A 15,318-nucleotide genomic window follows, 5' to 3' on the forward strand; every position below is an offset into this window, starting at 1 on the left:
AAAAAGAAAGAGTTGACCTAAATCTTTTGTCTTCTGAAAGACCTTTCATGAATGAAAGGGAAATCAAGTTATTCCCACAAAAGGAAAACTAAGAATTAGAAGCTAGCCTTTTAAAAAAATAATTGAAGGACATTCCCTAAACAAAAAGAAAATGATTTAACAAAACCCCCAAAACATTCTTCGAACATCAGGAAAAAAGAAAGACCAAAGGCAAGAGCAGAAATTTAGGTAATTTCTGCTAGCTATGAATTCTCTCAGTTTTCATCTGAGGAAGTCGTTATTTATTTCCTTTTTTTTTTTATAGTTTCAAGTTTTTATTTAAATTCCTGTTAGTCATGGGGCGCCTGGGTGGCTCAGTTGGTTGGACAACTGCCTTCGGCTCAGGTCATGGTCCTGGAGTTTCGGGATCGAGTCCCGCATCAGGCTCCCAGCTCCAAGAAGAGTCTGCTTCTCCCTCTGACCTTCTCGCCTCTCATGCTCTCTCACTGTCTCTCTCTCAAATAAATAAATAAAATCTTAATAAATAAATAAATAAATTCCTGTTAGTCAACATACAGTGCGACATTAGTATCAGATGTAGAAATTAGTGATTTATCACTTACAACATCCAATGGTCATCACAGTAGGTGTCCTCCTTAATACCCATCACCCATTTAACCCATCCCCCACCCATCTCCCTCCATCAACCCTCAGTTTGTTCTCTATAGTTAAAAGTCTGTTTCCAGGTTTACTTCTCTCTCCCATCCCCCAACCCCCATGTTCATCTGTTTTGTTTCTTAAATTCCATATATGAGTGAAATCATACAGTATTTATCTTTTTCTGACTAATTTATTTCACTTGGCATTATACACTTCTAGCTTCATCTTGTTCACTTTTGTGGGTTTTTTTAAAAAATATTTTTATTTATTTATTTGTCAGAGAGAGGGAGACCACAAGCAAGGAAGAGTGGCAAGCAGAGGGAGAAGCAGGATCCCTGCTGAGCAAGAAGCCTGATGTGGGACTCAATCCCAGAATCCTAGGATCTTGACTGAGCTGAAAGAAGACCCTTAACTGACTGAGCCACCAAGGTGTCCCTCTTGTTTACTTTTGAAGGATAATTTCACTGCATAGGATTCTAAGGTGGTGTTTTTTTTTAGTAGCTTAAATATTTACTCCAATCTTTTCTTATTTGCATATTTTTATTTATAAGAAATCTGCCGTAATTCTTTATTTTGTTCCCCTAAAGGTAAGGTGTTTTTCCCTCTGGCTTTTTAAAAATATTTATTTATTATGTTCAATTAGCCAACATATCGTTTTTGATATTGTGTTCTACAATTCATTAGTTGCATATACCACCCAGTGCTCATCACAACATGTGCCCTGCTTAATACCCATCACCCAGTTACCCCATCTCCTAAACCCCCTGCCCTCTGCAACCCTCAGTTTGTTTGCCAGAGTCCAGAGTCTCTCGTGGTTTGTCTCCTTTCTAATTTCTTCCTATTCAGTTTCCCCTTCCTTTATGTCATTCCTTATATTCCACATATGAGTGAAACCGTATGATAATTGTATTTCTCTGCTTGACTTATTTCACTTAGCATAATCCCCTCCAGTTCCATCCATGTCAATGCAAATAGTAGGTATTTATCCTTTCTGATGGCTAAGTAATATTCCATTGTATATATGAACCACATAGTTGTGGTTTTTTTTTTTAAGGTTTATTTATTTAAGAGTAGGGAGAGAGCACTGAGCAGGGGAGCAGCAGGCAGAGGCAGAAGAGAAGCAGACTCCCCACTGAGCAGGGAGCCCGAAGGACTCAATCCCAGGACCCTGGGATCATGACCTGAGCTGAAGAGAGACACTCAACTGACTGACCCACCCAGTTTTCCCTGAATTTTGTCTCCTTTATCCATTCATCTGTTGAAGGACATCTTAGCTCCTTCCACACTTTGGCTATTGTAGATATTGCTGCTGTGAACTTGGGGGTGCATGTGGCCCTTCTTTTCACTACATCTGTATCTTTGGGGTAATACCTAGCAGTGCAATTGCTCTGTCATAGGGTAACTCCATTTTTAATGTCTTGAGGAACCTCCATTCTGTTTTCCAGAGTGGCTGTATCAGTTTGCATTTCCACCAACAGTGTAAGAGGGTTCCCCTTTCTCCACAGCCTCTCCAACATTTGTTGTTTCCCATCTTGTTAGTTTTTCCCATTCTAACTGGTGTAAGATGGTATCTCATTGTGGTTTTGACTTGTATTTCTCTGATGGCTAATGATGTTGAATATGTGTCTGGCTACTATGTAGCCATTTGTATGTCTTCTTTGGAGAAGTGTCTGTTCATGTCTTCTGCCCATTTCTTGACTCAATTATTTGTTTTTTGGGTACTGAGTTTGAGAAGTTCTTTATAGATCTTGGATATCAGCCCTTTATCTTTAATGTCATTTGCAAATATCTTCACCCATCCTGTCGGTTGCCTCTTAGTTTTGTAAACTGTTTTCTTCTCTGTGCAGAGCTTTTCAGCTGGATGAAGTCAGAAAAGTTCATCTTTTGCTTTTGTTTCCCTTGCCTTTATTTATTTAATTTATTTATTTATTTATTTATTTATTTATTTATTTTAAGATTTTATTTATTTATTTGACAGAGAGAGATCACAAGTAGGCAGAGAGGCAGGCAGAGAGAGAGGAGGAAGCAGGCTCCCTGCTGAGCAGAGAGCCCGATGCGGGACTCGATCCCAGGACCCTGAGATCATGACCTGAGCCGAAGGCAGCGGCTTTAACCCACTGAGCCACCCAGGCGCCCCTCCCTTGCCTTTAGAGATGTGTTTTTAAAGAAGTTGCTATGTCCAAGGTTGAAGATATTGTTGCCTATGTTCTCCTCTAGGAGTTTGATGAATTCCTGTCTCACATTGAGGTCTTTCATCCATTTTGAGTTTATCTTTGTGTATGGTGTAAGAGAATAGTCCAGTTTCATTTTTCTGCATGTAACTGTCCAATTTTCCCAGCACCATTTATTGAAGAGAATTTTTCCCATTGGATATTCTTCCCTGCTTTGTCAGAGATTAGTTCAATATAGAGTTGGATCCATTTCTGTGCTCTCTGTGCTGTTTCATTGATGCATGTGTCTGTTTTTGTGCCAATACCATGCTGTCTTGATGATCACACTTTTTTTTTTTAAAGATTTATTTATTTATTTGATAGACAGAGATCACAAGTAGGCAGAGAGGTAGGCAGAGAGAGAGGAGGAAGCAGGCTCCCCGCTGAGCAGAGAGCCGGATGCGGGGCTCGATCCCAGGACCCTGGGATCATACCTGAGCCGAAGGCAGAGGCTTTAACCCACTGAGCCACCCAGGTGCCCCGATCACACTTTTGTAATATAGTTTGGAGTCAGACGTTGTGATGCCCCCAGCTTTGGTTTTCTTTTCCAACATTCCCCTGGTGATTCGAGGTCTTTTCTGGTTCCATACAAATTTTAGAATCGTTTGTTCCAGCTCTGTGAAAAATCTCTGTGGATTTTAGTAGGGATTGCATTGAATGTGTAGATTAGTTAGCACAGACATTTCAACAACATTTATTCTTCCAACCCATGAGCATGAAATGTTTTTCCATCTCTTTGTGTCTTCCTCAGTTTATTTCATAAGTGTTCTGTTGTTTCTAGAGTGTAGATCCTTTACCTTTTTGGTTAGGTTTGTTCCTAGGTATCCTCTTGTTTTTGCTGTTATTGTATATAGAATTGATTCCTATTTCTTCTACTTCAGTCACATTGTTAGTGTATAGAAATGCAACTGATTTCTGTTCACTGATTTTGTACGCTGCCAATTTGCTGAATTGCTATATAAGTTCTAGTAATTTGGGGTGGAGTCTTTTGAGTTTTCCACATAAAGTATCATGTCATCTGCAAAGAGAGAGAGTTTGACTTCTATTTTGCCAACGTGAATGCCTTTTGTATCTTTTTGTTGTCCAAGTGCTGAGACTAGGATTTCTAGTGCTATATTGAACAATAGTGGTGAGAGTGGGCATCCCTGTCATGTTCCTGACCTTAAGGGAAAAGGTCTCAGTTTTCCCCCATTAGAATGATAATTGCTGTGGGCTTTTCATAGATGACTTTTATGATATTGAGTTATGTTCTTTCTATCTGTATACTTTGAAGAGTTTTAATAAGAAAAGGATGCTGTATTTTGTCAAATGCTTTTTCTGCATCAATTGAGAGGGTAATATAGTTCTTGTCTCTTCTTTTGTTAATGTGATCCATCATGTTGACTGATTTGCAAATGTTGAAACATGCTTGCATCTAGGAATAAATCCCATCTGCTCCTGGTGAATAATGCTTTTAATGTACTGTTGAATCTTATTGGCTAAGATCTTGTTGAGTATTTTGTCATCCATGTTCATCAGGGATATTGTTTTATAATTCTCCTTTTTAATGGGGTCTTTGATTTTGAGATCAAGGTAATGCTAGCCTCACAGAATGAGTTCGGAAGTTTTCCTTCCATTTCTCTTTTTTGAAACAGCTTCAGTAGAATAGGTTTTATTTCTTCTTTAAATGTTTGCTAGAATTCTCCTAGGAAGCCATCTGGCCCTGGGCTCTTGTTTTTTGGGAGATTTTTGATTACTGATTCAATTTCCTTGCTGGTTATTGGTCTGTGCAGATTGCCTATTTCTTCCTGTTTCAGTTTTGGTAGTTTGTAAGTTTGCAGGAATGCATCCATTTCTTCCAGATTGCCTGATTTGTTGGCTTATAGCTGCTGGTAATAAGTTCTAATAATTGTCTCTATTTCCTTGTTATTAGTCATGATTTCTCCCCTTTCATTCATGATTTTATTAATATGGGTCCTTTCAAAGAGAAAGGACTGTTCTTCCAGTTTCTATTTCATTGATTTCTGCTCTAATCTTTATTAATTCTCTTCTGCTGTTGGTTTTAGGCTTTATTTGATGTTCTTTCTTCAGGTTCTTTAGATGTAAGTTTACCTTGTGCATTTGGGATTTTTCTAATTTTTTGAGAAAGGCTTGGATGGCTATGTATTTCCCTCTTAGGACCACCTTTGCAGTATTCCATAGGTTTTGAATTGATATGTTTTCATTTTCATTGGCTTGCATGAATTGTTTAAGTTCTTTAATTTCCTGGTTGACCCAATCATTCTTTAGCAAGATGCTCTTTAACTTCCAAGTGTTTGAATTCCTTCCAGATTTCTTATTTTGGTTGAGTTCCAGTTTCACAGCATTGTGGTCTGAAAATACACAGGAAATAATCTCAATCTTTTGGTTTTGGTTGAGACCAGATCTGTGACCCAGTATATGATCTGTTCTGGAGAAAGTTTTGTGTAACACTCAAGAAGAATGAGTGTTCTGTTGTTTTAGGGTAGAATGTTCTGTAAAAATCTTATGAAGTCCATCTGGTCCAATGTGTCATTCAAAGCTCTTGTTTGTTTGTTGATCTTCTGCTTAGATGATGTGCCATTGATAGGAATGGAGTGCTGAAGTCTCTTACTATTAATGTCTTATTATCAATATGTTTCTTTATTTTGGTTGTTCCTTGGTTTATATAATTGGCTGCTCCCATGTTGGGGGCATAGATAATTACATTTGTTAGATTTTCTTAACAGAGAGACCCTTTAAGTGTGATATAGTGTCCCTCTACATCTCTGACTTCAGTCTTTGCTTTAAAATATAATTTTTCTGATATGAGAATTGCTACCCCAGCTTTCTTTTGAGGTCCATTGGGGTGATAAATAACTCTCCATCCCCTTACTTTCAATCTGGAGATGTCTTAAGTTTCAAATTGAGTCTCTTCTAGACAGCATATGGATGGGACCTGCTTTTTTATCCAATCTGAAATTCTGCATCTTTTGATTGAAACATTCAGCACATTTACATTTAGAGTAATTATTGAAAGATATGAATTTAGTGCCCTTGTATTGCCTATAAAGTTCCTGTTTCTGTAGATTGCCTCTGTCTCTTTCTGGTATATATTACTCTTGGGGTCTCTCTTCACTTACAGAATCCCCCTTAATATTTCTTCCAGAGCTGGCTTGGTGATCACATGTTCTTTCAGTTTCTGTCAATCCTTGAAGCTCTTGATCTCTCTGTCCACTCTGAATGAGAGCCTTCCTGGATAAAGTGTTCTTGACTGCATGTTATTCTCATTTAATAACCTGAATACATCTTGCCAGCCCTTCCTGGCTTGCTTGAGTCTCCATGGATAGATCTGATATTATTCTGATGTTCCTCCCTCCATATGTAAGGCATCTCCTCTCCCTAGCTGATCTCAGGATAGTTTCTTTGGCTCTAAGATTTGCAAGCTTCATTATTATATGTCAGGGTGTTGATCTGTTTTTATTGATTTTGGGAAGGGTCCTCTCGGCATCTTGGATGTGAATGCTTGTTTCCTTCCCCAGATTAGGGAAGGTCTCAGCTATGATTTGCTCAAATATACCTTCTAGAGGTAGCTTTGTGGCAGAGAATACTGCCTTGTTTCTTTTTTGTGTGAGTTCCTCCTTCTTGTCATTCTGTCCAGAGAATGATGGTTGGGTGAATGAACAGAGTCCAAAATATCAACCATGACCCAAGCAAGGTGCACTCTAGCAAAATCTGGCATGATTGGAAGCCATCACAGAAAAACAAAGCCAGGGGCGCCTGGGTGGCTCAGTGGGTTAAGCCGCTGCCTTCGGCTCAGGTCATGATCTCAGGGTCCTGGGATCGAGTCCCACATCGGGCTCTCTGCTCAGCGGGGAGCCTGCTTCCTCCTCTCTCTCTCTGCCTGCCTCTCTGCCTACTTGTGATCTCTCTCTCTCTCTCTGTCCAATAAATAAATAAAATATTATAAAAAAAAAAAAGAAAGAAAAACAAAGCCAAAATGAAACACAAGAATAATTTTTTTTTAAAAGAGGGTGGGGGAAGAGGGAGTATAATCTTGCAGTGTGGACAAAGCAGGGTGTTGCACTTGTTCCTGGGTGAATTTTGTTCTGTGTGTTTGAAGACACTAAATCCCAAAATTAAAAGGAAAGTAAAACATATATATTATAAATATATATAATAAATATGTATAATGTATAATATGTAATATTATATACTATAATGTATAATAGTATATATTATTATATATTATATATGTATGATATATAATAAATAATATATAATATATATGTATATATATACATATATATAGTTGAATAGAGTGAAAAAGGGACTAAAATGAAACATGTATCTATAAATAAATAAAATGTGAAAAAGTACAGGTTAAAAAGTGACGATGAAATACAAGTTAGTATAATAAGCAACTAGTTGAAATGAGAAAAAGGTAAAAGAAAAAAAAAAGGGGGAAAGCATAAGAAAAAGAGAAAAAAAAGAAAAGGAGAATTCTTCTGAAAAATAATGAGTTGTGAAGCAACACCTGGATCTCAATATACTCTTTTCCCCTGTCGTTGGAATTTTATAGTCCTGTGGGACCCATAGGCTTGTCATCCACCTCACAGACTGTCTTCTTGAGGAGGGGCCTGTTGCATTGTTGCTCAGGTATCCCTGCCTGGGTGGAGATGTCCCATCCCCTGTCAGTGGAATGGGCTCAGCACAAACTTGGTCCTCTATGTGGCTTTTGTTCCCTGGAGGCTTTCTGTGCCTCTCCAGGGATCAGAACAAACATGGCTGTAGCCAAACCTCTGGGCCAGAACAGAAAGATCACTGTCTGCCCTCTTTAATAAACCCTTCAAGACCAACAGTCTGCACTTCTGTATGAGCCAAAAACCGCAGCCTCCCGCAGTGAATGCTGCTGCAACTCCCTCAGAGGTAGTCCCAGGGGCCTGGGAGTGCCACTGCCCTTTGTGAATCTAAAACCAGGAGTGGCTGCAGGCTTGCAGTCCTAGTACATGTCTGGGTGCTGACTTAATGTCCTTTCTCAGCCACTACCACCCTACGAGCTTTTACCTGGTGGTGGGTGCAGGCTCCAGTCTTTCTCAGGCTGCTCAGGAAAAGAGGGATTACTGCATGCCAGACTCCTGGTTTATAGCACCCTCCTGGGCTCACTGACCATAACCTGCTTGCCAGTTCCACTGCTAGGGCACTGTACCGGTTCAGGCATCCCTGTTCACTCTGTGACTCATCGGATCCCAAGACCACAATGCCCTATCTAGAATTCTGTCTTTTCAATTCCAGAGTCCCTTTCAGAAAGGGATGTCTCTCACTAAAGCAGATTTCTAAGGGTTCTGATTTTGCACTTCAGTGTTATATCACTGTCCAGGGGCCAATATATGGATGCTCCTTCCCCCTTCTGTTTATCTTCTGATACCTCCCTACAGATTCATGACTCTGCATGTCCTATCTTACAAAAAGCAGTCGCTTTCCTGCTTGTAGAGATCCAGATATATATTCTTACATCTCAGGCTGATTTTGTGTGTTCAAAATGATTTGGCATATATCCAGCTAAATTCTGGGGACCAGTTGAAATGGGGTCCCCTACTCCCCCAACCTTGCCTTCCTCTCTCTCTGGCTTTTAAAAAGATTTTGTCTTTTGGGGCACCTGGCTCACTCAGTGGGTAGAGCATGTGACTCTTGATCTTGCGGTTGTAATTCTGAGCCCCACATTGGGAAGTGATTATTTTAAAATAAAATATTTTTTTCCAAAGATTGATTGATTGATTGATTTACTTTCAAAAGAGAGAGCACACATGCAAGTGGGCGGAGGGGCAGAGGGAGAGGCAGAGAATCCCAAGCAGACTCCATCCTGGATTGCAGAGCCCAATGTGAGACTCAGTCTCGTGACCCTGAGATCATGATCTGAGCCAAATCCAAGAGTTGGTCGCTTAACCAACTGAGCCACACAAGTTCCCCAACAATAAAAATCTTTAAAATTTTTTTCATTTTTTCCCTTGGTTTTCTTCAGTCTGAATATGATATGCCTAAGTGTTGTTGTATTTCTCTTGCTTAGTGTGTTCTCTGATCTTCCTGTGACTTTTGTGTTTATTTTAATTTTTGAAAGTTTTCTTATTATTACTTCAAAAATTTCCTTTACTTTCTCCTTTTCCTCCTCCTAGTATTCTAGTTATGCACCTTTTGAAATTCTCCCATAGTTCTTGGATGTTCTGATCTGTTTTTTGTTTTTGTTTTTGTTTTTGCTTTTTCATTCTGTTTTCTTCTGAATTTCAGTTTGGGAGAGTTCTATTAACTTAAGTTTGCATTCACTAATTCTTTCCTCAGCTGGGTCAAGTCTACTCATCATCACTTAGAAGGCATTCTTCATGTCTGTTATAGTGTTTTGATTTCTATCATTTCCTTTTGATAATTTCTTGGAGTTTCCATCTCTCTGCTTACATTGGCCATCTGTTCTTACAAATCATCTAGTTTTTCTACTAGAGTTTTAAACACGTTAATCATAATTATTTTAAATTCCTTGTCTGATGATTTCTACATCTGTATCATATGTGAGTTTGATTCTGATGATTTATGTCTCTTCAAACTGCTTTTTTCTTGACGTTTTTCATGTCTTGTAATTTTTTGTTGAAAGCTGAACATGTGATGTATATTGTGTGATAAGAACTGAGGTAAATAGGGCTTTAGTGTGAGGACTGATGCTAGTTTGACTAGGGTTGTATTGTGTTTAATGTTTGCTGTAGCTAACAGGACAGAGGCTTCCAATTCCTCTAGTGTCCTTGTTGATCTTTCCCCCGTTGCTTGTAGGATTCCCTAGTACTCTTCTTTAGAGACAGCCTGTGTCTGACAGCAATTTTAGTTGTTTCATTGGAGTCCTATTTATGTGGTGGTGTGTTGTGGTAGAGAAGTGGTTTCTTTTTTTTTTTTAAAGATTTTATTTATTTATTTGTCAGAGAGAGAGCGAGAGCAAGCACAGGCAGACAGAGTGGCAGGCAGAGTCAGAGGGAGAAGCAGGCTCCCTGCGGAGCAAGGAGCCCGATGTGGGACTCGATCCCAGGACGCTGGAATCATGACCTGAGCTGAAGGCAGCGGCTTAACCAACTGAGCCACCCAGGCGTCCCGAGAAGTGGTTTCTAATGTTCCAGTTAAATATAGGCCTATGTCTTGGGCTGTAAACCCCCAACTGTATCTTCCATGATTTAGCTCTCTCACTCCCACCCCACCTCATACTCCTTTCCTTGACTGCAGGGTTCCCAATCTATTCCCTCGAAGCACTAAACCTAGTTGAATTTTTTTCCTTCACTATGTGAGATAAGAAGGCTGGAGGGGGCTGGAGTGGGAGGAATTCCCTTCCCTAGCTTAGATAAACTCTGGAAGTCCTTTTCTTTGGATAATAATTCTTTGTTGTGAAGATGGCTCTGGGCATATTTCACAATGATTATTCTTTTCCTTTTCCTATCAGTGCTAGGGGTAGATATTTCTTGGATTTTTACCCTAACTGTGGTAGAGCTTCTAGAGGTAAAGTCCATGAAAGTGTGGGCCCCACTAAAACTGTAGCCCCCAGGAGTTTCTCCCTTTCAAGTTAGTCCACAGTCAGCACCCAATGATCCATCATAATTATCATTACATACTCCTACCAGTTTCTTACTCTAGCAGCTACTGCTCTAGGAAAGCAAATCTTGGCTATGCCTCTTTGGATGAGCCTGTCTACCAGATTTCAAGGTGGCATTTTGTCTTGCAATGTCAGTTTCAGGGGTGTCCAAAAGTCATTGATTTTTAGTTTATCCAGCATTTTCTTGTTGTAAAGACAGAAGTGATGACGTTCATGCTCTTTACGTATTGGAACTGAAGGCAGAAGTTCTAAATCTCCATTTATAATCAAACTTTCATAACATCCCACTACAATTAATGGACCAGAGTAGTTTGTTTTGGATCTGCAGAATTTAGCATTATCTTGGAACCAGGTTCCAGTAACTGCCCAAAGTTTGGGTATTTTCCTTTCTTTGGAGTATTAGTCAGTGTTCTCCAGAAAAACAAAATCAATAGTATATGTATATAGATATATCAAAAGAAGTTTTAAGAAAATGGCTCTTGTTGGGACACTTGGGTAGTTCAGTCAGATAAGTGGCTGCCTTTGGCTCAGGTCGTGGTCCTGAGATCCTGGGATTAAGTTCCATGTCCGGCTCCCTGCTCATCAGGGACCCTACTTCTCTCTCCGACTGCCATTCCCCCTGCTTGTGTGCTCTCTCTCTCTCTGACAAATAAATAAATAAAATCTTAAAAAAGAAAGAAAAATAAATAAATAAATAAATAAATGAATAAATAAATTGGGGCTGCCAAGTCCAAAATCTGCATTAGCATGCTAGCAGGCTGGAGACATAGAGAAGAGCTAATGCTAAAGTTCATGTCTAAAGATTATTAGAGAAGAGCCAATATTAAGGTTCAAGTCCAAATGCTCCCTGTTGCAGAATCTCCCCTTGCTTAGGGGACATTTTTTTGTTCTATTCAGACCTTCAGCTAATTGGATAAGGCTCACCCACTTTTGGAGGTCAATCTGCTTTCCTCAGAATCCACTGATTCAAACGTTAATTTCAACCAAAAACATTTTCACAGGAACACCAGAATAAGGTTTGACTCTACATATCTGGGCATTGTGGCCTAACCATCACACTTGGTAAATGGCCACAGGTATCTTTAGGAGAGTTTAGGAAGAGGATTTATAGTGTATATGTATAGCAGAGTTATAAGATCTTTTCTCAGGTGTTCTTTTTAAAGATTTCCTTCATTTGGGAGGCTCTGGGTCTATGAACTGGCTAAAGAAAACTACTTGAGATCCCTGTGGATCAAGCCTGACTAGTTACTACTCTGACTCTGCTTCCCTTTACAGCAAACTTGCCTGCTTTTTTCTGTTTTCTAGTGCTGCCACTGGCCCTACCACTCTGGGACTCTATCATTACCACTGAAAACAAGGAGCGCATTTCAACAGTGGTATCTTTTACCATCATCTCATATAGGCAGACACAGAAAATACAGGCTTTTTAAGAATACTACTGCTCCTCTTAGCAATGGATTTCTTAAGGTTAAGATGAAGTGATTGTCCTCGGGGACTTCCTGAGGGATATAATGAAAGGGTTGAAGAGTATATTGCACATGATGAAACCATCCCAACATTCCTATCTCATCAAGCCTTCCTTTCTTCTCTGTTATGGCAAGAAAGTTTTAGTATATTAATCTAATCTAATGAAGGCCATTGTTGAGTCTGGTTTCAGTCAATCAGCTCAGCAAACTCTTAGAGCCACTTCTGACTGATACACTGAATCCAGAATCTCTGATGCTACTAACATATCAGTAATTTCAATATTATTTTCCTTGGTCTAGAACACACTCCTACTCAGTACTGACCCAATCCTCCAGTACTGACATACATTAACAATATCTTGCCATTGTTTCCCTGTGTAGGCTTTTCCTCTAGTGTCAGGCATCTTACTCATCTTCCCAGGGCATGCTGAGATCTGAGTCTTGTGGATCTAGAGGTAAAGAAGTATTAACATACCTTTGCAAGATTAATGCTTTAGTGAAGCCATCATAGGATCACCAAGCAAGGGATGGTCAGCATTTCAAAGAGGGGATGAGGAGCAGCTTCAGCTGTCAGAGGGACTCAGTGAAAGTTGAAGATTCACGATAATCAAATTCAACCCAAACTGCTCAAATGTCCCTGTTCCAAGTTAAGACTTAGTTTTTAATTAATCCCAAACTTTAACATGTGAGACCCGATAAAGCTGTGAATTCAACTTGTATGATAACTGGGCAATCCATGGATCCTGGATCAAACATTGGGTGTGATTTTTTTTTTTTTTTTTGTCTCTCAAAAGAGTTTAATGACGTACAATTTTGATATAACAAAGCAGAGTGGTATAGGGCAAGAAATAGGATTGACATCATGACAGGAAATGAAACTGAGAGCTATCTAACAGTGAAGCACCCCCCAAGGGCCATCCCACGGGATCCTTCCACATAACTTTTCCTACATTTCCTCTAGTAGTCAGACTGTCCCTCTTGGCTTCTGGATTGGGTGTGATTTGTAAATACCTTCTCTCTGCATCTAAGGAAGTTAAGAGATTTTTTTTTTTAGAGTGGTTGAGCTCTCTAGTTCTTTGAATTATCATTTTATCCTGTAAATTCTCTAGCGCACCTGGAAGCCAGAGGCCCTCCCTATAGTCCTTGTAGATATCATTCACACCACAAAGGTCTATCAGCAACTAGTTCATCTAACAAAGACGTCCCTTCAATAGTTACTTAATTCCCGGAAATGGGGAATTAAGTAACTGTTTCCATTTCATGACAAGACTATCATTATCTCATTTTCCACTAGTGACAGTGTTATCATGTACTTCAAACAGAACCAGGTCAGACAGTTAATCGCAGATTCTTGTCTTTGATGCTTAATTTCTTTCTTTTTTTTTTTAAGATTTTATTTATTATTTATTTGAGAGAGAGACAGTGAGAGAGAACATGAGTGAGAAGAAGGTCAGAGGGAGAAGCAGACTCCCCATGGAGCTGGGAGCCCGATGCGGGACTCGATCCCGGGACCCCAGGGTCATGACCCGAGCCGAAGGCAGTCGTCCAACCAACTGAGCCACCCAGGTGCCCCTGATGCTTAATTTCTTAAAGCTACTTTTTTTCTCTGTTACAGGCTCTCTTAAGATTCATTTAGAAAACGTGGAGTATTTCAAACAGAGGAGGATTAAAATACCAGGAATAGGTGTGGAAGAATTGCAAGAGCAAAAAACTGAGTAGATAGAACACCACTATCTTCAGGTAAACCCCTGAAGTTCAATGAGAAATTTCTGCTGCCTCCTATGTTGGAAAACCAAAGGACATTTCCACTGAGGGACACAGCTACCCTGCTGTACCAGTGTGGGTGGCTGGTAAGGAAGCACTCCATGTCTGCTGTCAGAGAAATAAGAAAATGATTTCTGCTTTATCCCATTTTCTAGTTCTCACACAAGTCTATCTTGCTGATAGAAGATTGATAATGTACAGAACCCTGGAACCAAAGGAATCTGGTAATTATAGTTCTCTGCCTTCTAGTCCCTGTGATACACAGAGTGTACTAGACAGGAATAGGGATGGGATCCCACACTGAGGGTATCTCCCAACTTTTATGAAGGCTGTAATTCCCATTCCAAATGAATGAAAACCTCAAAGACATTCAACCTAGCCCTTCTAGCTCACCACTGCCCCTGCTTGCCAGATGCACACATTTTGCTTACTGTTTTGTTTTATACTTTTTTCCTCTTTGCCTAGTCTATGTGCCTGTCAACTACGGAGCCCAGAATGTACAGAGGATGATTGAAGAAGGAAGCTTAGAGGAGAAAAGAACAGGTTCTACTTATCTGTAGTCTAAGTGATGTTCTGATGACTTTGGGCCAGTCTTATTTTCCTTATATTAGGACAATTGTAATTTTGAAAGTTCGTTCTTTGTTTGTTTGTTTGTTTGTTTTTTTAAGATTTTATTTTCAGTAATCACCACACCCAGCACAGGCTAGAACTCACAACCCTGAGATCAAGAGTCACATGCTGTACAGACTGAGCCAGCCAGGTGCCAGAAAGCTCACTTTTTAAAAAAGATTTATTTAACTATTTGGGAGAGACAGAGTATGAGGCTGGGGGTGGGGGGTGCAGTGGGAGGGAGAGAGAAACTTTAGTAGACTCAGCGCTCAGCACCAGCTGAGGTGGGGCTCCATCTCATCCTGAGATCAGACCTAGCCTGAAAGCAAGAGGAGCCTCTTGACTAACTGCATCCCCCAGGTGTCCCTTCAAAGTTCATTCTTTTTTTTTTTCTTTTTTCTTTTCTTCTTCTTCTTCTTTTGTTTTTTTAAAAGACTCTACCTATTTGACAGAGAGAGATCATAAGTAGGCAGAGAGGCAGGAGGGGCTGAGGGGAAGCAGGCTCCTGGCTGAGCAGAGAGCCTGATGCAAGGCTGGATCCCAGGACGCTGGGATCAGGACCTGAACTGAAGGCAGAGGCTTTAACCCACTGAGCCACCCAGGTGCCCCTTCAGAGTTCATTCTTGATAAAAATGTCAAGAGATAGCTGGAGAACTTAGAGGTACACAATTTTCTAACTAAGACGATAGTGCAAAATATATACCTCGATATCTTTTGCATTCCCTCCCTCCCCACATTATGTATGGGGAGAGATAGAGAAAAAGAAAAATGATTCAGCCTACTGTTGGGACAGTTCTTTCAATGCATAATCTCTTTAAATCGATCCAGCTGTGTGAGTTGAAAAAACCTGGAGCTCAGAGGTTGAGTAACTTGCCGACAATCATAACTATAAAAAAAAAACTTTCATCTGCCCATATGGGTTTCCATGAAATATAACCAGGAACGAGATCCTAAAATTAGTTAATGGACACTAATTATTTGAGCCTGGCTTCTCTGTCAGAATCATCTTTCATCTCAGCTGAGTTCCCCAAGC

At 39.9% G+C, this 15,318-nt stretch overlaps 1 long non-coding RNA gene across 1 annotated transcript; it reads left to right on the forward strand.

Annotated features, from left to right (window-relative positions):
* Positions 1–1,074: 1,074 nt before the first annotated feature.
* LOC116570995 lies at positions 1,075–13,883 on the forward strand. The gene is made up of 3 exons (XR_004277638.1): positions 1,075–1,120; positions 11,752–12,367; positions 13,528–13,883. It is a non-coding gene; the product is annotated as an uncharacterized LOC116570995 (long non-coding RNA).
* Positions 13,884–15,318: the final 1,435 nt, after the last annotated feature.

Source organism: Mustela erminea, chromosome 12, assembly GCF_009829155.1.
Source record: "Mustela erminea isolate mMusErm1 chromosome 12, mMusErm1.Pri, whole genome shotgun sequence".
Taxonomy (NCBI): Eukaryota; Metazoa; Chordata; class Mammalia; order Carnivora; family Mustelidae; genus Mustela; species Mustela erminea.